This window comes from Eurosta solidaginis, chromosome 3, assembly GCF_040869045.1.
Source record: "Eurosta solidaginis isolate ZX-2024a chromosome 3, ASM4086904v1, whole genome shotgun sequence".
Taxonomy (NCBI): domain Eukaryota; kingdom Metazoa; phylum Arthropoda; class Insecta; order Diptera; family Tephritidae; genus Eurosta; species Eurosta solidaginis.
The window spans coordinates 284,307,005-284,330,498 of record NC_090321.1 but is presented as its reverse complement, the minus strand read 5'-3'; the positions used below and the strand labels follow the sequence as shown (position 1 = coordinate 284,330,498).

The 23,494-nt window shown below is 35.7% G+C and overlaps 1 protein-coding gene and 1 pseudogene across 1 annotated transcript in view; both read right to left on the bottom strand.

The window, feature by feature from the left end:
- Window positions 1-23,494, bottom strand: part of LOC137245726 (aquaporin AQPAn.G-like) — a 206,516-nt gene that overhangs the window by 130,934 nt on the left and 52,088 nt on the right. The window lies entirely within an intron of this gene.
- LOC137246163 (enhancer of rudimentary homolog) lies at window positions 58-2,330 on the bottom strand (annotated as a pseudogene).

The window sequence follows — 23,494 nt, the reverse complement described above, 5'->3', positions numbered from 1 at the left end:
ATTAAGCTAACGATATGCCTTCTAAGGATTTTTTTTTTCTCTACAAGAAGTTTAGTTCTAATTACCTGCTGCCTGTCTAAGCAGCACCTAAAATTCCTCCTTGATCCATTCCTTATTGTATGTTGCATATGTAGGTGTTTGTCGGTTTCTGCTAAACCAAGCAACGGATATCTGCCAATTGATCCACGAAATCGAATAGTTGACTAATATCATATCTGATTGTTGGTGTATTAGGATTACGCCGCTTTAGATGTTTCTTCATATATTTTGCATACGCCCTGCAGGCATTTGTTCACGCTTTCATAGTCACTGTAAATGTGTGTCTCAGGACGCGCAGCAGGTTGCACTAGTAAAATTGCGTGCGATATTTTGGCATTTGTACCGTGTAAAGGAAAATCTCAAAATTATGGTGCCAAAAGAAGCCAGGCCCAGAAACTTTACGATTCTTAGTTGAAATTATAGAAAATGTATGTGCAATTCTATGCAAATAGTTCTTGATGTTGCAATTGTTGACCGGCGCTCTAACCCGGCTGTGCGTTTTTGTTGCCGCACGCTAGCACGTTTATACAGTCTTATACTGTTTTCACACAGAAACTTAATGATCTCATTTCACCTTTTAATGAAATCGTAAATTTTTTGCTTTCACACAGAAGTAACTGCTCGCATAGTGTACCTATACCAAGTGTGTTCACTAAGCGATAAACGTCAAAACTACAAACAGCCTCGCTCACCTGATGGAAATCTCAGGTCTAGAGTCGCATTTTTGGTCTCAACGACAACATTTTTGTCTACCAATCGTCTCGACTTTTTCAATTTTTCAATCATTCGGAGCATTCGGTAATGGTATCCATTTTGAATTCGCTGTCATTAGTTGATGTATCAAATCAAATAAAAAAGGTTATAATCAGCTGTTCGATGCGGCCACCTTGTATCGTTCTGCCATGCAGACAATGACATTTACTTTGACAAATGACATTTTTAAGCACTGAACACACCAAAAACTAAGAAGCGGAAGGCTGCCAACAGAGTTGCATTGTGCTTTTGACTTCATTAGGCATTCGATTAGCTACTAATGAAATAATTATAGATTCGAATTTTGTAGGGAAGATCGAGCTCAATAAGCGTCTTAATGTAGAAAACTGCCTTTATTATTCAATAGGCCGTCTGAGTGAAAACAGTATTAATTTATATTTACTATTAAAATAATTACTTTTTATATTTACATCACCGCTTTATTACATTTGCAAACTCGCGATATTTTTTTACCACTGATTTGCATCACGCCAACTTCCAAAAAAAATAACTCTCGCCAGCGGAAATGTGAGGTTGCTGTTTTTCCTGCAGGTGGTTTGACATCTCTACACTGTCGAGCTGACAAAATTCACAATTACCCTTCAAAAAACGCGAGTACTCCATAAATAGTGTAAGGAATACTCCTTTGGGAGTATAGAAGTGTTCCAAAACTAATCTATATTCATACAAAAATGTGCTCCAATTAACATTGTGATGTCCTAGGAGAGGAGTAGGTGATCCCACTCTCGCTTTGTTTGTGAGTATTCCATAGAGTACATACGTGAGAGTACTTTCCAAAGTACGTTCACTCTAGCACTCAATGGAGCACCCACAGAGGATCATATGCCAAAGTACTAAAGAGGAATTGTGTTGTCGGAAAGAATTATCGGAGTGAATTTAATTTAAAATGAAAGTAAATGAAGAGGGGCAATACAACTTTTATATTTTATACTACGAATATTCTTATGTTATTTAGCATTTATGTGAATAAAGAAACTAATATTTCTCTATACTATGGTATGTATACATAAAACCAGTGCGCTGTTGCATTTTATCAGAGTTGCCATAGTAAAATTTTATCATCACTTATTTGTATGCAATATTTTACTTTTAGCAACTCTGATGATCGGCTGATGGTGGTCCGCAAACGCATTGCAAAGGAGTATTGTTAGAGTACTCCAACATGAAGAAAATGGAACACGTAATCCAACAATTTTTGCAGGATAATGCAGTATCGCTATTAGGGTTACCATCAAATGCATAGAATAATACTAAGCTTTAGAGTGGATTTCTACGATTAAATAAGTCGCGCTCACAAAGCAGGTTTTTCTGTAACTATCGAAACTGAATCTTCCTCTACCATGCTAATATTTCCAATTCAACCCATATGAGTCTTATTGACTCACTAAATCGACTGTTAGAGTCTATAGATAAGTAAGGTTATTGCCAACTGTTATATGGAACTATAAAGCATGTCCGATCTGCGATGGATCACATCCAACTGATTTGGGTGAAGATGGCGTAACATTTGTATTCATTTTTTTCGTGGTTTTAAAGAAAATTTCAAAATCAAAAGAATAATATGCAAAAATGCGTTAGGTTGCGCCGTACAAGGGATCTATTCCACAAATCGATCTTTTTTTATTCTGGGCAACAAAGTTAAGACTTCATAGCGGACATGGCAATATAAACGGCGTGTAATTCTCAACATCAGTGACTCCTTTTTCCAAATATTAACGGTTTGCATCTAACTAATTCACTCACATACGACTCTCGGCTACTTAAGCAGATTTCAAACCAAAGTATTCGCTATATACGCAGCAGGCGGCTCTTTCACCTCTTGGGTTAAGCAACGATAGCATTGAGATTGGTTAAACATTTAAGATAGTGCCTTATGAACCGGGCTAGTCAACAGAACATATCTTTAATTCAAGGAAAATTAAGCACGATATACAAGATTGTCAGTAGCTTGTTTGACGCTAGACTGCACATGATGTCGAAGGATCGGAGAAAGTTCCAGCGCCATTAACCCTTATCAATGCTTTTAACTCAGCACTGGCTCAACGAGGCCATTAATAACCTGCAAATCTATTAGAAACGATCTTCATTCATACATAATATAATGTATATAAGCGAGATTTTCGGACTGAATAGATGCGTAATTAAAGGTCATATCATTTAATGCCTGCAATCCTCTCTCGCGGAAGAGGTGATGCCTTGCAAATTCCTTTCCTCAAAATCTCTCATCACTCAAGTATTCTAGGCCTTGCAAAATTTTTAAATATTCCAGCACCAATGCTTCTAGGATTCCAAACAATTGCGAACAATTTCTACGACATTCATATATGTTGAAAAAAGAAACTTGTACCATCGGCGTCCCAACAGATTGGGTGAGATTAAAAGAAAGCGAGAGTTGCACATGTTCAACCAAGCAGGAAAGTGTCGAAGATCATGTGCACGTCTTCCAGGATCAAGCGCGTTTGTGTTCGTTCCCTGCTCTCCTCAGGCTAAGACTTCAGCTGTTAGGAGTTGCAGATCTAAAAGCAGCAAGAAGCATAGGTGCCGAAAATGTTTTAATAACCTAACCTAACTAACCTATAGAACTTTAATTTATAAAAAGTTAGATGATTTTTTTCCTGTCCCGCAAAATGAGCGGAAGAACGTGAGTAAAAACAACATGGGCTGAAAATTTTGAAATTTGGCAAAAAAAACCCCGACCCAAATATGAGCTAATACTTTCCTCTTCCGTTCGATAAACCTGAATTTGGAATCAGATTTTTCATTTGGGTTCTTGTTTTGAGATTATCTTACATAAATATTCGTACCATGTTTTCGGCTGTATTCAATATTGTAACGAATTTACTGAAATTCCGCTTATTCCAAATTCTCTGCTAACTTTCGAATCGCTAAACTGTTGAATAAATAACTCCAATATTGAATAATGCAAAAATGGCCTTTATTAAAGTACTCCACAATAACACTTATACTTTGCAGCCAATAGCTTGCTTAAACAAAACTGATTCTCGCGCCTCTACTGTTGCTGCCTTTTATAGTGTTTGGTTTCCTCTTTGACATTTCTAGGCCGTTCTGCTCTAGAATCTACTAGCTGATTATCTGCTATAAGTTTCTCAGCTATAACTACAGATGCACAATTTTTATAGCTTCTCTCACAGCTCATGCGCGTGTGTTTGTGCGTTGCTTCTCCGCTGCGTGTACGTACATAATGATTAATTTGGTTATGTGCATACAAGTCGCTACTTAGCATCGGCTTAGAGATGACAGTACCCCTTAGTGTTGCTAATATTCGTAACAATATATAATTGTGTTATACTGATAAATAAGTTTTTATACTCCACGTCCTTCACCACTGCGAACAAAAGCAATATGTGTAACGTACTTTCAGGCAGACTTTCTCTATTGGGTTTGGCGTTGTGTAGCAGATGGAGTAGTGTCGATATAATTCCTTTTAGCTTAAATGTTTTGAATCATTAGTTTAATAAAATTTTATTTCGGACATGCTTGATTTGCCGAACACGCCTACATGCAGTTATTAAGTGACTAACGTGCCTAAAGGCAGACTTGGAATTTGTGAAAAAATGTTTAGGGAGAAAATATCGCACAATTTCTCAATTCGCGAAGGGGGCTTTCAAAGAAAAAATTGCATTTTCAAGGAAAGAAGTAGTGTTTAATTCTTTGTATTTCTCTAAATAGAACAGAGCAAATACCAATCGTTTGAAACAGCCATCAACGAAACGCCTAGCTTTGACACATGATAACATACAAATTATGTAATATGCAAAGAATAAACTATGCAAAGAGGCCAACTGGGATAAGTTGTACAACAACTAAGGCATGGCATGGTTGAATATGTTTACAACTGTTCAACCACCGCAGGATTGCGGGTTCGAGTCCCACTTCCACGAGAAAGGCTTTGAAGAGACTTACAGGGTATAATGTAAATACCTGTCTCCTTGTCTGTCCTGATGTAACGTTATTCAAAATGTTTTCATACATTTAAAAGAAATTACGGCGATCCCCGCTGTATTAATGAAAACTAGTATCGCCTGTGGTCGAAATTCGACCAGCTTGTATTTTTTTCAACTCAGTCTATGCATCCAGTGTTGGGGGTAGTGCAATAATGCGTTAATAGTTAAGCAGTGAGTGGAAATATAGCAAACTGGTCTAACTTACTTAAATTTTTAATTAAAATTGTGAATTTGATCTAAGACGTTGTACTTTTTGATTGTATTTTCCTAAATTCTGAACAACCTTTTCAAATGTAATTATAACGTTTTGGTATGGGGCTCCTTAAACAAAAATATAAAAAATATGTGAAATCAAATGAAATTGACATAGAATTATAGTGAAATTACTTGAAATTGAATTGAAAAATTTCTTTTTCCACACCACCCGGGAGGTCCCCGTTGGCGCCCTACCGAAGTTAGATTTGGGGGCTCGGTTCCCCAGTAGGCCTATATCACCCATATCGCCCATTTACTTCAATAGTGTCATAATTCAGAAAACACGAACTTTTGGTTAAAAACGAAGAAATGTGCTAAAGGAATTTAGCCTATTTCACGCCACCCGCTAACAATTATTTTGGAACAATTATTTTAGGATTTTGTTACAGACCAATATAGGTAAGTGGCAACAATGCGAAACCATGTTCTATTCTTTCACCGTCTGGCGCGTGCGTATATGTATACATATATGTAGGTGAAACATTTGAGCAACACGACACACGACTACGCAGCTTTTCGAATTTCGAATTCAACATAATATGTAGGTTTGTGGCTTAGAGCACTAATATAACTGGTCCTACAGATGGCACACTTTGGGCACGTAAGTAAATTTCGATATTTGCAGAGATTGTTCGAATTTACAAAAAACTTTTTCTATTATTATAAACAAATAGAGTAATATTTGTTAACAAAAATAGGCCTATGCACTGCGGCTGATCGATACGAACCGATTCATATAACTTTTATATGATTTACGTATGCTGACTATGCGAAACAGCCTGTCAATTGATTGTATGGAAATTTTGTTAGCGTATTAATATATAGATACTAGCACGTTAAAAAGCTGCTCTTAGAACATTTAGGTACAAATGTCTAGAAAACTAGAACCAAATTAAAAATTGTGACAACGGATTAAGATTCAACGTACGGAAGGCTTCTAAAAACCTATAAACTCATTTCTGGACTAAATATATGTCGGCATGTGTACGCAAGAATGGAAAAAATACTTGGCACCAATTTTAAATATCTAACATTCACCTTCAAATTCGAAAGAAAAGTTTAAACAATTGCCAAGCAGCACTAATTACTGTAGATTTTATATAACAATGGTACAGTATGGGTTAGTAACAATCGTGTAAAACAGATATCAGCAAATAGTGGCACAATTTCGCACACTCAATGTACACTTATTCATATTCTCTTTAGTTTAGTTGTCGCTGAGCATTTGGCCACTGATGACCTGATATGAAATTTCTCGCTCTCTGAAAGCGCGTGAAAATGTGCATTTTTTATAACATTGGCCATAGATGCCATTATACTCAAAATCAAATTTGGGCATTTCAGAATAACTTTGGGGTATTTTCCATGGTAAAGGTTTAATTTATGATTTTCATCGAAAATTTAGTCAAGATTGTCAAATGGGATATCAAAAAACTCCAATTTCTGTCAGGATTACAAATCCGAAGAAAAAAATAACTCTTATTCACCTGTGGAAAATTTATCAGTGACAACACCTTTCATTGAAGGGCTGCACACGAAACGGGTTTTGGTAGCAACTTCCGATTGATATAAAAGTCAGCTTCTTAGTCTACGCATTGATGTAAATGGATGCATAAAGGCCATGTTTTTGTGGAGCGTTGCGACATTCCATTTTTGACAGCTGAGATAAATTGTAGGTATACGTATAGGTTAACGCAACATGTTTAATTAATAGCTTTTTGCGGACGACAACGCAGACACCAAGTGATATAATTTCGTAATTTCTTATACATTTTTTGTGTTTTTTATTGTATGTGGATATACATATGTATGTACATAAACGTTTTGGTCGCATCAAAGTGAAAAAAGGGACTAGCCGCTTATTGTTATCTTATGGCGGTGCCAGAGCAACAAAGCAAAGCAACGCAATTGAAATATATTATTTCATATTTTTTCACTTATCTACCACAAAATATTTCTACAAAAATTTACCTTTTTTAAAAATTTTAATAAGTTTTTATCAGCTTACTTGCTGATTTATTTGAGAATAATGAAACCGAACGGATTTCTTGGAGAATTTTTTTTGCGTATTTTAGGCAACTCTATAGCCATCTGACTTCAGACCCCATTCTTGGAAACGAATGAACTTTTGTTCACAATTGAATGAACAGACAGCTGATTTCGAGCCCCATTCCTGGAAACGAATTGAGAGAGAATAAAAGTTTCGTATCAGGTCATCAGTGCCATAGATGAATGGATTTGCAACTCTTTGTTTCGAGAGAGCGCTGTCAAAATGCACATTTTTTATAACATTTGTCAATGATGCCACTCCAAACAAAAATGAATAGGTCTAAATATGGGGATTTTTGACATACATTTCAGCGATTATAGTTTCAATCATTTAATAAAATGATAGTCGTAAAATATTCATTCCTTTAAACCTGTTTTACAATAATACGACTAGTTAGAGTTAAATATAAACAAATCTAAGTAAAATTTGCATTTTGATCAAATTAATTAAGTAGTCAATTATTGTAACGCATTTAACGCGCAGTGAAAACCATATATTCTTTTGAAATTTCAGTAAATCGGTCCTATAATATAATAGTTAACATCATTTAATGAATAGGGCTTATCCTACATGTCTCACGTTCCAGGTTATGTGATCAAAATGGACTGGTTGCATCGGGACTTAATATTTACAAAACCTGCTCTTAGTGATAAGTTTTGAATGGGAAATAATATTTACCCTCCGCCTTCGAACTAATAATACTTACACTAAAACAAATATGTTTATCCTTTTTCCCATCATTTTTGAACGCATTTCTACAGTTGTAGGTCAAACTAAAGTTTACCGAAATTTTTGGCCCGTGTTTCATTTTAGCTGGCACATTTTTTGTTCTGACAGCCGCTTCAGCTGGCGCGAGGGATTTATCTGTGATTGTTGCCAGCTCAAATTTGAGATAAATCCCTCGTGAGAGCGCAAAAAATGAGAGAGTTGCGTATCAAGTCATCTTTGATCAGTGCATTTGGCGCAGTAACATCTAGTGATAGACGATATGGCGATTTTGAGCTATCAGTGAAAATAGATATGGCTATTTTTGAATCGCGGCTATTTTTTATTTTAACAAGCCGATTCTATACAGAAGATATGATGGGCGATACAGCGATTTTGAGCTATCAGTGAATATGGATATGGCTATTTTTTACAGCTATGGCGATAGCTTTAATTTATCTTTAATAAGCGAATCTGCTATTATTTGTATACTTGGATATAAAAAATGATGTTTAAGTTTGTTTACCGGAGTAGATTGAATGCTATACATTAATTTAATTTAGTATACAGAATATATGAACCAAAATTGGAATAATAAGAAAAAAAATGTACCTTTTATTGTAAATTGATGTAATGTGAAATTCTAATTTTCTGAGATGTTATGATACAATATTATTAACTGGCTGACGACAATATGTTCAGACTCGTATTACACTCAATGAGATGAAACTAGCGGAAATAGATGTCTATGTTTTATAAATTTTGCTAATTGAAAATGCTTTGATTTTTAAATGTAAGATGTATCAACCCGAAAAAAATCTGTATATGTAACACAATAAAAACATGATTTATTTACTATATTATACTACACCGATGTTTTCGGAAATACTCCGCATGAATTTATTCTGAAAGTTGTATTTGGCTGCATAATATTTGTATAGTAAAGTGAATCAATTTTTAATGAAAAATACAGAGGAAAAATATAGCAAATTCTTCAAACTATTATAAAAATATTCTTTAGCAGAAAATTAGCCACCCACTTCAGTGCCCTAGAAATTAGCCGGAGAATTCAACCATATGACCAAGTTTGAATTGCATTCTCCCAAAAAACTTAAATTTTGAGTTAATCTGTTTCAATAAGACGAGTGATATATGTTTCTATAATTCTTTTATTTTTCCACCAAAAACACAAATTTTATAAAACTGTTAACGGCTACAGCCTAGAAGTATTAACTTATGAATAACACATGCATTAGTTTCGGTAACGTTTTACCAGACGGTGCACCACCTAATTTTTATCGAAATTTATCAAAGGTCGTATCAAAAGACGCGTCTCGACCTCCGTTTTAAGAATCCGAAAGCGAACATTAAATTTTTGTTTCTGTCAAAAGATATAAGCAAAAAATCGGTTCAAATTTCCTTGTGGTTGTTGTTTTTTGACACATTTGATGTATTCACACACACAGTAATGCAGAAAGGAGTTCTGCGCGCATTTTTTTTTTTTTTTTTTTGATCCCCAAACCGGTGTCGGATCCACCTAGGGTAATTTTTTATAAGCCAGAAAGGTGTTCTATGCAAAAAAATTGTTGATCGGGCCCCATATTTCGGACCCTCCCGGGGTCGTTTTATGGTTTTTTGTAAATATCTTTTGACTGAGTAAAATTTTTGATTTTCGCTTTCGGATTCTTAAAACGGAGTTTCAGACGCGTCTTTTGATACCACCTATGAGAAATTTAGATAAAAATTAGGTACTGCACCGTCTTGTAAAACGTTACCTTAGTTTCATATCCGAATCAGTTTTAGCAAGCGTAAAGTATGCTATTGTTTTTTTGTTTGAGCCAACCTCCCTTCTTATTTTGTATACCCTCCTGTGTTTGCGATTCTTTTAAATTTTTATCGTATTCTGTTTCTAGGCGCACAAGTGGACCAAAAACTTTCTCGTATTGATAACCATCTTCATAACGCAATAGCACTTGTGATGGTTCAGTATCTATACCCGGCTTCTCTAAATCCTGAAATGTTGCATCAATATTTTCCTTCCATAATTCCTCCAATTTGTTTATTTGTCATGCACGCAACTGCTCTTGCTCGGTAGGCACCTTAACGAACCACGGCAAAAACGAACGATCAGTTATAAGTGGCTTCCATTGTTCTTGATCCCAATTCATATCTTTCAAATAGTTCTGCGCTGCACATGGTTGACTAAAATTTCAATTTATTCGTTACCGGCATAACAACAGAATAAGCATGTGCTGGAATGAATCCTAATACAAATACATTACGTACTCCACACGAGTAACATTTTAGTACTGTTTCTCCAAGTGGACCTTCAGAATGTAGGGTGACTTCCCTATGTTTAGCCCTCTCCGAATGATTAACAATTTGGGATCCAGATGTGCTTCCACGCCCATTGCAAAACAATTTTTTGCAATTATTGCTCATCACTTCGTCGTCGAAATTGTTGTTGCACAAGTTTGATTTGTTCCGTTCGCCGATTCCTTAATTTCTCTGCACAAAAAGCAGCCCTTATTTACCACTCTGTTGACGAGAAATTTTTTTCGTTGTGCAGTTCTTAAGACAACTATCCCGATTTTTCGATAATAACTGGAAAACTTTTGTAGAAGTATATTTTTTTCCAATTTTCGAGAAAATTATCCCATTTTGTATCCAATAAACTTTTTTACTCAGTCGGAAAGTAAAGCACACAGATGAGTATTGATTAGAGTGGGGTCGTTTCATTCTGAACTTGTTCAATTGACCGGGTCTCTCAACTGAACAAGTGAACTAGATCTTCGATTTCGGTTCTATTTGTTCTTTTAGTTCGTTTTATCTAATGTTATTCTTTCTCTCTTCTCGTTCGCGAACATTGTAAATTCATACATACATACGCAGAAATTCACAGTGAGCACTAATGTCGATGATGCCACTTACACTAAAGATATGTGTGGTCATCTTTGTGTGTGGCACTGCTACAACAATATATATATGGACTATTTATGAAAAACATGTACTGTAAGAAACTAATTATTACATTTATTAAATTTGAAAAGTTCATATTTACAATTTGTGTATGTACTCTTTCAATTTCCTGGATCTTCCGAAATTTGTAACTTTTTTTGAAGTTAATTATACATATATATATTAACTTATTTATTCATAACACATTTAAATATACCTACACAAATCATTGCTGCATACACATCCCCATCTATACTTGTTGGCTTTTTTCGCGGGTGCGAGCTTCACTGCTGCAAATTTTCTTGAAAAAAAAGAACAGATGAACAAAAAGAACAACTTGTTCGTTCATCAGAAAAAGAACGAAAGAGCCGAATCTCTGAAATGAACGAAAAAGCACAACTCTAGTATTGATAAACGATATTTCACTATCGATGATTGCATCGCCGCTATCACTATTAGTATTAGAATTTCATGCCGAAGGAAAATCGCCAATCGCTATAATAGCTATTGGCGAAATTCTGCCAGAGGTGATTGCCATTCAAAAGAATCGAATGAAGGAAAATCGCCAATCACTGATATATTTTGATTGCAATAGCTATAGCTATTAGCGATTTATAAATAGCGGCGATGCAATCACCAATAGCAAAATATTGTTCCATCACTAGTAACATGGATTGTGTTCCTCGCTCGCAATGTAGACGAATGTTATTAGCAGGCAACAAGCAAAGATCGTTTGTTAGTTTTTTCTATGCGCACAAGCGAAAAAATTTAATGTTGACGAGCCCTTTTGCGCAAATACAATAGGGGCACTCATTTAATCTTATAAATACCTTATAAATTGTGTAAACGTATAAATTTATCTAGTGCGTAATAGCTCCGCCACATAAGTAGTTTTTCATATAGATGAGTTTAACACATGCTTATGCATTATGAGTAGATTGCACGCATTCTTATGGGGAATGGTAGAATGAGCGACATTGGCGCCATCTGATATTGAAAAGTAGGCAACTCCCCACTTTTGTTCCAAGCAAATCATAAGAAGAAGAATTTGACATTTGCTTTGGCTAAGGGTGTTGGCACACTTTGCAAGTGAAATTATTTTTCCCACTGGTTGGTAAATTTTCTAACATTTTTCGCAATTAAAAACTGCAATATAACAATCGATTACGACACAAAATATGTTAGCAAGTATTTTTGTTGTATAGGGAGAATGTTTATAACAGTGCTTCGCGATATTTTGTATGTGAATGGGCAAGGCGTAATAAATTTCAATTGCCAAGTCTGAAGTCCATTCATATTTACAAACACAACACCTTGGTTGATTGTGGCGATGTTATTGGAATGCAAAACTTGTGTTAAACGCATCTATATGAAAAATGTCATTGTACCGCGGCCTTAAGTGAACTGTCAAATTTTGTATGAAAAATCATTTACACAATTTGTATAAATTTACGCGCATATTTCATGGTGTAAACGCGGTAAACTCAAAGGAATGCAACCTTGCAAACAACAGCCGTCATTTTCATCAGAAATCTCCAACATCCGCAAGTTATTTCCAAGAATATCTTTGTAAAGGCGTTTTAGTTTTGATTTTTCACTTAATCTTGGCATTTTTTATATTGTACAACAATGAAAAAAAATTTTTTTTGGCAATAATACAGCTGATCGACAATTAAGTTTATCAAAAATATTACTTGGTGTGTTCATATAACAGCGTATGTGAATGGATATAATTTTACACCTTATAAATTTATATGCTTTAATGAGTCCCCCTAATGTATTTAACCCTCTAACCAGTAAGAGTGCCTCAGGGCATGCATCACAAATATCAAGATTTCCGCGTGAAAAAAATATTTTTTCTTAAGAAAATGAACTTAACTCTCCCCCCATATTTCTAGTGAAATTTCTTTCTCAAATTAAAATAAAATCGGGTTGACGGTTTGTCTTCTATACTCAGTTTTGTGCGAACAGTTGGAGAAAACTATCGTTTTTTTGGATAAAGAAATTTATTATTTTCAATATCAAAACTTTTTATTTTTGAGAAGTGCGCGGAGCTTGATAATTTTTTTTCGTTAAGCTGTGCTCATTAACTTGCTGATTTAATATCTAAAGTTTTAAAATAAGTGGAATTTTCTGCCCGGCAGTGCAAAAACTAAAGGGTGCCTCAGGGCACTGTTGTCGTTCAGCGCGAACTTTTCTACACATTGATTTTATTAAAAAGTTCTCTATATAGTCGGTTTTACTTTTATTTCATAACTTGTTTTCATAAAGTGAATACAAATATACTCTTTTTAAACCGCTGTACGATGTCGCGTGTACAATTTTCGAAGTTATCGGACGAAGAAATCCATGAAATCATGGAATGGGTAGTGACAAGTCATGAAGAAGATTCAAACAGTGGAATAGACTCTGGTTCTCTGAACCACGAGCCAGAGGAAATAAGTCCAGAGGACGAACACTTGATATCCAATGCCTTCGAGGTATGATACGAGTGCAAATTTTTTCAACGAGGTAGCCAATTACTCACTTACAACATCTACAGTCAGAGATACTGCTACTACCGATGAAGGTGACATTCCATCAACAGATGCGATTACAGCAACCTACACGGCATTGACGTCAATTCCAATTCAAGGAAAGAGAGCTCGTTCGCCGTTACCAAGACCCGAAGGCACCGGTCCAGCCGTAGTGCCAACCAATGGTGGTTTTGTTGGAAGTAAGTATATCTCCCCCATCTTTGCTCGTGGCGATCTTGCTTTATATTTATTTTATCAGACATTAAATCAATTTCCAAAGATTCCGCTGAGTTTAGCAAGTTGATGTGGCGCAATACAGCTCTTAAACTTCATGTAAATGAGGTCGCATTCCGTGGATGCACATGTTTACCTGACACCATAAAAGAGTTTTCAACTCCCTGCCAATTATTTCTCTATTTTTTTCTAAAGAAATAATTGATATAATTGTTCAGGAGACTAACCGGTGTCCTCTTAGTGGGGACATTAACTCAAAATTCAATGTGAATGCCGATGAAATATGTCAATACATCGGAATTCATTTATATATGTCAATATATCGATACCCGAATTTAGAAAGCTATTGGGGAAAGAACCCTTTCGAACCCATTCGCAAAACAATGCCATTGAAATGATTTGAAGCTATAAAAAGATTCTTATCATTCCGAGATGAGGAAGAAAGGGTAAAAAAAGGGCAACCAAGTTATGACCCGTTATTTCGGATACGTAATTTCTCGGATCTTCTCAACGAACGCTTCGACTCAATCCCAAAACATGGTCGACTTTGGTAAGCTGCTGCTATTTGTCAACTCGCAGAAATTATCAGGTTTTATTTCTTTTCTTGATTAATGTCGATGAGCAAATGTGCTCAACGAAAATGAAACACCATCTAAGACAATATATTCCAAACAAGCCCCACAAGTGGGGTGTCAAATTGTTCGTAGTATGCCATTCGTATGGTTACGCATATAGGTTTGAAGTCTACAATAGCGCAGGAGACAATATTATTCCACAAAATTGTCCCGATCTAGGCAGCTCAGCAAATGTTGTAGTTCGGTTATCCCAAACTGTGAATGACTTCATGTACCATATAATTTACTTCGACAATTTCTATACGTCGTTACCTCTGTTGGTTTCTTTGCGAGCTCGTGGCATATTTGGTCTTGGCACAATTCGAGTGAATCGCATCCCAAATTGCAAATTGCCACCGGACAGTGCTATAGCAAAGGAAGAGCGTGGGTTTTCAACAGAGTACGTGGGCTCTGCATATGGAATCGATATTAGTACTGTTCTGTGGAAGGACAATAAAGCGGTCAGGCTGGCTTCGACTTATGTAGGAGTTGAGCCATTCGATCGAAGCAATCCGAATGAGCAAACGATATGACAGGAAGAAGAAGCAAAACATTGAAGTCGATTGCCCAAAATTATTAGGGAATACAACAGCCATGTGGGAGGCGTCGACTTAATGGATAGTTTGATGGGACGATATCATGTGAGAGCCAAGACACGTGATGTAATGGCTTGCCATTTTTATCATTTTATTGATATGGCTGCAACGAACGCTTACCTTCTTTATAAGCGAATAAATAAAGAGAAGATAAATGACTCCAGTAATATTTCTGACGAAGGAGAAAAGATTTTACAGCTGCCTGAATTCAGAGAACAAATCGCTGCTGCTCTTGTGAGCTACAATCAAAAGCGTTCGGCGGGTCGTCCATCTTCAACAAGCCAACCAACTACTTTACCTGATTCTCTGAGTGTAGGCAGAAAAGCTGCATATCCTGTTTGTGATGTTCGCTTCAACGGTAATACACATCTTCCGAAATGGCTTGAGAAAAAAGGTGGTAAAAAATGGTGTAAACTTTGTAAAAACTCCCAAACTCAATGTGTCTGCGAAGTACGTAATTTACATTTATGCTGCTCCGTCACGAAAAATTGTTTCGGGGAATATCATACAAAGAAATAATCTATTTGTGTTATTATTCATTGTTTATTAAAACTTATTTCAATAAAAACATTGTTCGTTACTAAACATTGTAAGTGTTAATTTGTTTGCTCTAACCGACAAGAGTGCCTGGAGGCACTGTTTCTTATTTCTCACCTGGCAGACAAACGAAACGACATATTGACTTTTTGTTGACGGAATTAAGTTTGTTATGTCCTAATTAAGCTAGAAAAAAATGCCCAACCGTTTCCGATCATTATTTAAAGTTTGCCGGTTTGAGGGTTAATTGTATAAACCTTTTGCTTGCATTGTGCGCATTAAAAATATAATAACAAACGATTTTGTCTTGTTGCTTGCTAATAAGCGAATGAACTACGCAAACCGATGCATCAAGTGCTGTGCGCGATTATCGCGCTCTCACTAAAACGTCTGCAATTTCCAATTTACCGATGTTCAAGTTTTCCTAGAAGTAGACTACGATATCCAGATTTGCTTACAATTAAAATTAGCTGCATACAATTAGGCTTTATTTATAAATAAAGGCACAGCACATGATTTATGATGATTTCCTATTGATAGCACTACTACAGACAAACATAGCTGCTCACTACCAACACGTGCATTAATAAATAAATAATATAATAATAATTCAGTTGACCCAAACTTAATAAACAGCAAATATTGTTGTATATATGTTAATTTGTTTGTTCTTTATTTAGTGTCAGGCAGCACCACACGCCAGTCGCATTGCGTTAAAAACATTTTTATATGGCTATATATGTATCTTGTGTGTACCATTATTTTATGTACTAACTACAGTTGAGCCTTTTTAATTTTTCTTGTTTTCCGTACGAACGTATAAATCAAATCCCTGCAGCCTTTACCAAAAAAAAAAACAAAAAAAAACAAGTAAATGTGTCTAAGTTCGGCTGTAACCGAACATTATATACTCAGCGTGAGCTTCAATTGTACATTATATCTGAAATAAATTACTTTTCTACATAACACGTGGCACCGCCCTTTTAAAAGCAACATGTCTCCCCATTTCCTCTTACAGTAAAACTTGATAAGTGAAATATCATTGATTCAAAACTATTTTTTGCTAAGTTATAGCTTATTATTCTAGTCTACGACCCTTTTAAACTTGTTTTATATCAAAGTTGCCGTGGTCTTTACCCGATACCGTCCATTTTTACTAGAAATATTTTCTGCTATAAGGAAAATATGTGTACACAATTTCACTATGATATGTTAATTTTTCTTCGAGTTATGGCTCCCGAAACATAGAAAATTGCTTAGTCATAAAAGGGGCGGTGCCACGCCCATTTTCAAAAATTTTAGTGTTTTCCAATTTAATTTTATAGTTCAATTTAGAAAGTAAAATTCTATTGATACAAAGCCCTTGTTTGCTAAGATATAGGTTATTATTTTCGTCTACAACACTTTTAAAAATCTTTTTTATAAAAGTGGGCGTGGTCTTTAACCTATCTCGTCCATTTTTTCTAGAAATATTTCCTGCTATAAGGAAAATATGTGTACACAATTTCACTATGATATGTTAATTTTTCTTCGAGTTATGGCTCACGAAACAGAAAATTGCTCAGTCATAAAAGAGGCGGTGAACACCAATTTTTTTAAATTTGAAGTTTTTTATTTATTTATTTTAGTTAGTCTATGAACAAAAGTTTCTTACAGACTAATAACAATTAACAATGAAAAATAAAAACTAAGACTAAAAACCTAGAATATAGTATTTAGAATCTTAGAAAAAAGACTTTTCGAAAATGAAAAATCAAATTGGATAGAACTCGAGATTAAATTAAATTCAATCAGGGCTCGCACAAGAGGAGCATTACGCGAATAATCAGTTCTACAATTAACGGCATAAAAATGTAGAAAGCTAAGAAGATTACGCTGAGGTATGTTAAAATTAATTTTCTCCAAAAGAAAAGAGCAGCCAATGTCGCCACTGATAATATTATGAACAAAAGAAAGCGAGAGAACCGTTCGTCTGGCTTCCAAATTTATTAAATTTATCAAAAGCAAGCGAGATTCATAAGATGGAATTGGTTCATCAAAATTCAAAGAATGTAAAGCATATTTGAGAAAAACTTTTTGAACCCGTTCAATCCTGTTAACGCAGTTTTTGTGACTTGGCCTCCATTTAAAAGCAGCGTATTCCAAATTAGAACGAACAAACGCCGTGTATAACAACTTGAGAGTATAAGGGTCACAAAAATTTGAACTATTGCGCCTAACAAATCCAAATACCGAATAAACTTTCGAAATAATGTGACTAATATGTCTATTGAAAGAGAAGTTACTAGAAACAAGTAAGGAAGGTTAAGTTCGGGTGTAACCGAACATTACATACTCAGTTGAGAGCTATGGTGACAACATAAGGAAAATAACCATTTAGGAAAATGAAACGAGGGAAACCCTGGAATGTGTTTGTATGACATGTGTATCAAATGAAAGGTATTAAAGAGTATTTTAGGAGGGAGTGGGCCATAGTCCTATAGGTGGACGCCATTTAGGGATATCGCCATAAAGGTGGATCAGGGTTGACTCTAGAATTTGTTTGCACGATATGGGTATCAAATGAAAGATGTTAATGAGTATTCTAAAAGGGAGTAATCCTTAGTTCTATAGGTGGACGCCGTTTCGAGATATCTCCATAAAGGTGGACCAGGGCTGACCCTAGAATTTGTTGTACAATATGGGTATCAAACGAAAGGTGTTAATGAGTATTTTAAAAGGGAGTGGGCCTTAGTTCTATAGGTGGACGCCTTTTCGAGATATCGCCATAAAGGTGGACCAGGGGTGACTCTAGAATTCGTTTGTACGATATGGGTATCAAACGAAAGGTGTTAATGAGTATTTTAAAAGGGAGTGGCCCTTAGTTCTATAGGTGGACGCCGTCTCGAAATATCGCCATAAAGGTGGACCAGTGGTGACTCTAGAATACGTTTGTATAATATGGTTATCAAACGAAAGGTGTTAATTAGTATTTTAAAAGGGTATAAAAATTACACCAAGATCTTTAATTTCATCCAAACTTTGAAAATTGATTTTATCGCAAGTGGGCGGTGCCACGCCCATTTTAAAAATTTTTTTCAAATTTTTATCAAGAGTCTCAATATCAGTCCACATGCCAAATTTCTGCATTCTAGGTATATTATTTACAAAATAATTAGGTTTTTTGTGTTTTCCAAAATGTTATATATATAAAAAGTGGGCGTGGTTATCATCCGATTTCGCTCATTTTCAATACCAATCTATTCTGGGTCCAGATAAGCTCGTGTACTAAATTTGGTGAAGATATCTCCATATTTACTCAAGTTATCGTGTTAACGGACGGAAGGACATGTCTCAATCAAATTTTTTTTCGATACTGATGATTTTGATATACATATGGAAGTCTATATCTATCTCGATTCCTTTATACCTGTACAAGCAACCGTTATCCAATCAGAGTTAATATAATCTGTGTGCAAAGCTCGCTGAGTATAAAAAAAACAACAACGCAAAGGCAGAATTATTACAAGTCGTCTGAAGTCGAGGCAGTTGCAAGTGGCAGCCATGAAGGGTAAAAAAAAAACAAAAATGTAAGCAAAAACCTGTATTAAAATATTGTTGCAACATACAAACGCATTGCAAATTGCAATGGCGGCAGCTTATATTTAATAAAAATTTAAAAATAAATAATTTGAAATGTAAAATTTCTTTCGGGCCATGGCGAATGTCAGAATATGACACCAGCCAGTGAGTTATGCAACGTTTGTGGTTTAAGTGATTAAGGGGTAATGTTTTTTTTTTTTGTGCCGTACAAAAGTGTGCGTGGTATTTTACATATAAGGTAACGGGGCATTCCATGTCATACGTGGGTTTAATGAATGAGCTGCTAATCCAATAAACTGCTGATCCTCTGTCACATTTATTAAGGAAATTTTTTGTTTTCTCTCACTTGGTATGCGGTGTTTAAAGACTTAAATTGCCCGTGTAATTTCTTGAGATGTACCTGGAAAGGATACATTATTTCCTCACTTCTTTAATTACTTTCGCTAGGCCGTGTTGTGCGAATGAAAAAAGCAGGCATGCTTAACCAACGAAACGATATCATTTCGTTACGATAATCAACGTTAATAAACGAAACGAAGTCATTGATTATTATCGTTGATTATCGTAACGAAATGATATCGTTTCGTTGGTTAAGCATGCCTGGAAAAAAGGAGATCCAAGAGGGAATTGTTATCGGCACTTACCTACGGAAGCATAAGAAGAAGTCCCGCACTCCGCTGAACGGACAAGCAGGATTCAAACTCCCTTAATTACAGCAACGATTTCAACGAAGAAGCGACTTGTAAGAAAGTAATTCATAATTGAAAGCAAGATGTCGGCAGTTACGACTTTGTCTTTCTTTTAATTTTGCATTTCTTCTGAATGACTGTTATATTTTTAAAAGGATTTTTTGTTCTTGCGTCTGGTTCATGTTTTTTGTTTTTAAAGCGTGTGTCAGTGATTTCATCGATACTTTGATTGGGCATGTGTCGATTCTTCGACCCTTCGTCCCCATCAGCTACTTTAGCCTTTGGTCCTCCTATGTTTGTCATCAACCTGTTTAGCAGCGATACCTATTTGGATGCCGTGCCAGTCACATGTGGAGCGAAAGCTCAATCATGCCATGATACTCACAAAGGAGTGCTTTGGTTGGTACTCGTATTAAGGGTATCTTTCGTGAGTATCATTACCTGATTGAGCTTCCTGCGTGCTTCTTCTCTTTTAGTGAAAGGGTTACACTCTACTTAACATGAACTTAAAAATTTAAATTTTAATTCCTGCCCAGGGCCCGAATCGTGTTATGCGATCCGTGATCGAACTCAATTGTATACCTTTATATTAAGTTGCTTTGATGTTTGTCTCCTCATTTCCATACGAATTTTTGACCCACGGAAAATTCTTTTTCGGTAACTTTCCGTTGAGCTAGACACTTGATACTTAGAACATACTTCAGATCTGAGAGACATTACAATGCAAGTGAAAAAAATTCGGTAGGTGGCGCACGGATTGGGACATACAGAAAATTACTTTTAAAATGGAAATTTTGCGATCGACTTTTAACTAACTTGTCGGTGATGCAGAGACTTGAAACTTAGCTCATAGTTTACGAGTCGATGGCACTAAAATTCGTGGAAAACAAAATGCCGCCAGGTGGCAGACGAATCGAGATAAACGAAAATCACTGAAAATTCCTGAAAAATGCAGGGAATCTTGCAATCGATTTTTGAGTAACTTCCCGGTGAGCTGGAGATATGAAACTTGAGCTACGTAACGCACAAGTCGAGCTATTTAGAAGATTAGGCCATACCTTCATGGCTAGCCTCCTGAGTGTTGCAGGCGTTGTAGAATTCCACCTCGTTGAAGGCCCGCGTACGCGACTTTCACCACGATTCTTTTAGACATTCAGGCGTATGCGAATTTCACGATTTTCAGCTGTGAAAATTAAGTAGCTGAAAAACGTGGTGGAATTCTGTTGTTTTCGCCAGTGTTGTCAGCGAAAATTCCACTAATTCTATTAAATCTTGCTATTTTGAACAAATAAATAAAGATATGAATTTTCACTTACGAATTACTTAAATTACTAATCAAAGTTGCAATTGCCGTTTTGTAGGCAGTACTAAAAAATTGAAAATAAAAATATGATAAAAAAATTTTAAGGACTATCTTTATATAAATGGACCAAAAAATAGAAGGCAATTTTTCCTTTAATACAGACATAGTCTTGTTGAATTTTGACTAAAAAACTTCAACAATAGCTCTTGTAAAAGAATTTTGGGGTTTAAAATTATAAAATGGCAATATATTAATGCCAAGTACATGGTTTGCCTTAAATTGAAAGATTGCGTTCCACCTTTATAATTTTAAATCCAAAAATTCTTTTACAAGAGCTATTGTTAAAGTTTTTTAGTCAAAATTCAACAAGACTATGTCTGTATTAAAGGAAAAATTGCCTTCTATTTTTTGGTCCATTTATATAAAGATAGTCCTTAAAATTTTTTATCATCTTTTTATTTTAAATCGCAATAGCACTGAAATTGTACTTGGGAATGAGGATATACTTGAAAAAGTGAATACAAGTACTTACTAGATTCATAATGTGTTATAATTTTTACGAAAAGCTTGAGTGAAATTGGTTTTCGATACATACGTGATCGTATAACACGATACGGGCGCAGGGACAAGAATTAAAATTTGTTGTTGTATTGATTTTTTTAGTAGGTAGTACCGGATAACTCCTTCGCTTCGCTTTACAATCATAATTCACACGTTTTAACTTATTTTTGCACTTGCTGGAAAGTTACTCTCCGTTTGATTTTTGTGCTGACATTTTTTTCGCTGTTAATGCTGGTTCCCAGGCAAAGTTCTCCACAGTCTGGATTATATATCATATAAAAATGACTTGTCTGCCAAGGCCGTGATATCCTCATTCAGCGCAACACTCACTTTGTGTGCCTCTTTATCCAATCCAAAGAGGGCAGAACTTACGGCACGTTTTTTAAAGCCAATTATATCAATGGCATCATCATGAGCTAGCAATTGTACGCTTTTTTAATAGGTTGTACCATCGCGGTTAAGATCTACTGCTTGAATAATCTTCACCAGAATTAGGCTAGACAAATAATACGAAAGGGGTTCGCTTCGTATGAAGCCTCTTTTCATCGGAGGCGTCCTTTCCAACCCCTACGGAGCTGTAGGTGTTGATCAACGTCATTTGGCAAAACCCTATAAGCCTTCTAGGGAAGTTAAATTCAGACGTTGCAGCTTACAACCAACTCCTTTTCGCCCTGAAACAAGCTGCTTTGGAGCCCGTACGCTGTGTGGCTCTAAGGCAGCGTGCTTTTTAACACGCATATATTAACTTCACCATTTTTTTAAAGGCGGTGACACAATGACATTTTTCATATAGATGCGTTTAACACAAGCTTGTGCATTCCAATAACATCGCCACAATCAACCAAGATGTTGCGTTTGTAAATATGAAGGAACTTCAGACTTGGCAATGGAAGTTTATTACGCCTTGTCCGTTCACATACAAAATTTCGCGAAGCACTGTTGTAAACATTCTCCCTATACAACAAAAATACTTGCTAACATATTTTGTGTCGTATTCGATTGTTATATTGCAGTTTTTAATTGTGAAAAATGTTAGCAAATTTACCAACCAATAGGAAAAATAATTTCACTTGCAAAGTATGCCAACACCCTTAGCCAAAGCAAATGTAAAATTCTTCTTCCTATGATTTGCTTGGAACAAAATTGGGGAGTTGGCTACTTTCCAATATCAGATGGCGCTAGTGTCGCTCATTCTACCACTCTCCATAAAAAATACATGCAATCTACTCATAATGCATAAGCATGTGTTAAACTCATCTGTAACTCGCTGGAAATCAAAAAATTTATGTCGACAGTTTTCTATGAGGGACATTCTTGAATTGCCTCCTATTTATCCATGCGACAAGGCGCGCAAAGGAGAGTTAGGCCCATCTAGCGGCAATTATTGATGATTCGCGGCAGTAGTTAAATAACTCGCTACAAAACGAGTTGTGCTTAATAGCAGAGACAAGGTGCTTTCACCATCAAATGGATTGTAGATACTAAAACCAAAGAGGATAAATAAATAAGAGCCACCAGTCTACTACGAGTGGCGAGTAACTCGCTGGAAATCAAAAAAATTGATGTCTAATACTGTTTTCACACAGAAACTTAATGATCTCATTTCACCTGCTAATGAAATCGTAAATTTTTTGCTTTCACACAGAAGTAACTGCTCGATTTGTATGAAGGATGAGACAGACAATCATGGCGGAACGATACAAGGTGGGAGCATGGTGACATACCTACAAACAAACAAAATTCCATGTACTTGTAAATTCGATGGACAAATGTTAAAATCGTACTGCGCCGGTAGTTGATGTATCAAATCAAATAAAAAAGGTTATAATCAGCTGTTCGATGCGGCCACCTTGTATCGTTCCGCCATGCAGACAATGACATTTGCTTTGAAAACTAAGAAGCGGAAACGGAAGCGGAACGCTGCCAACAGAGTTGAATTGTGCTTTTGACTTCATTAGGCATTCGATTAGCTACTAATGAAATAATAATAGATTCGAATTTTGTAGGGAAGATTGAGCTCAATAAGCGTCTTAATGTAGATAACTGCCTTTATTATTCAATAAGCCGTCTGTGTGAAAACAGTATAATGTTTTCTGTGAGGGACATTTTTAATTGT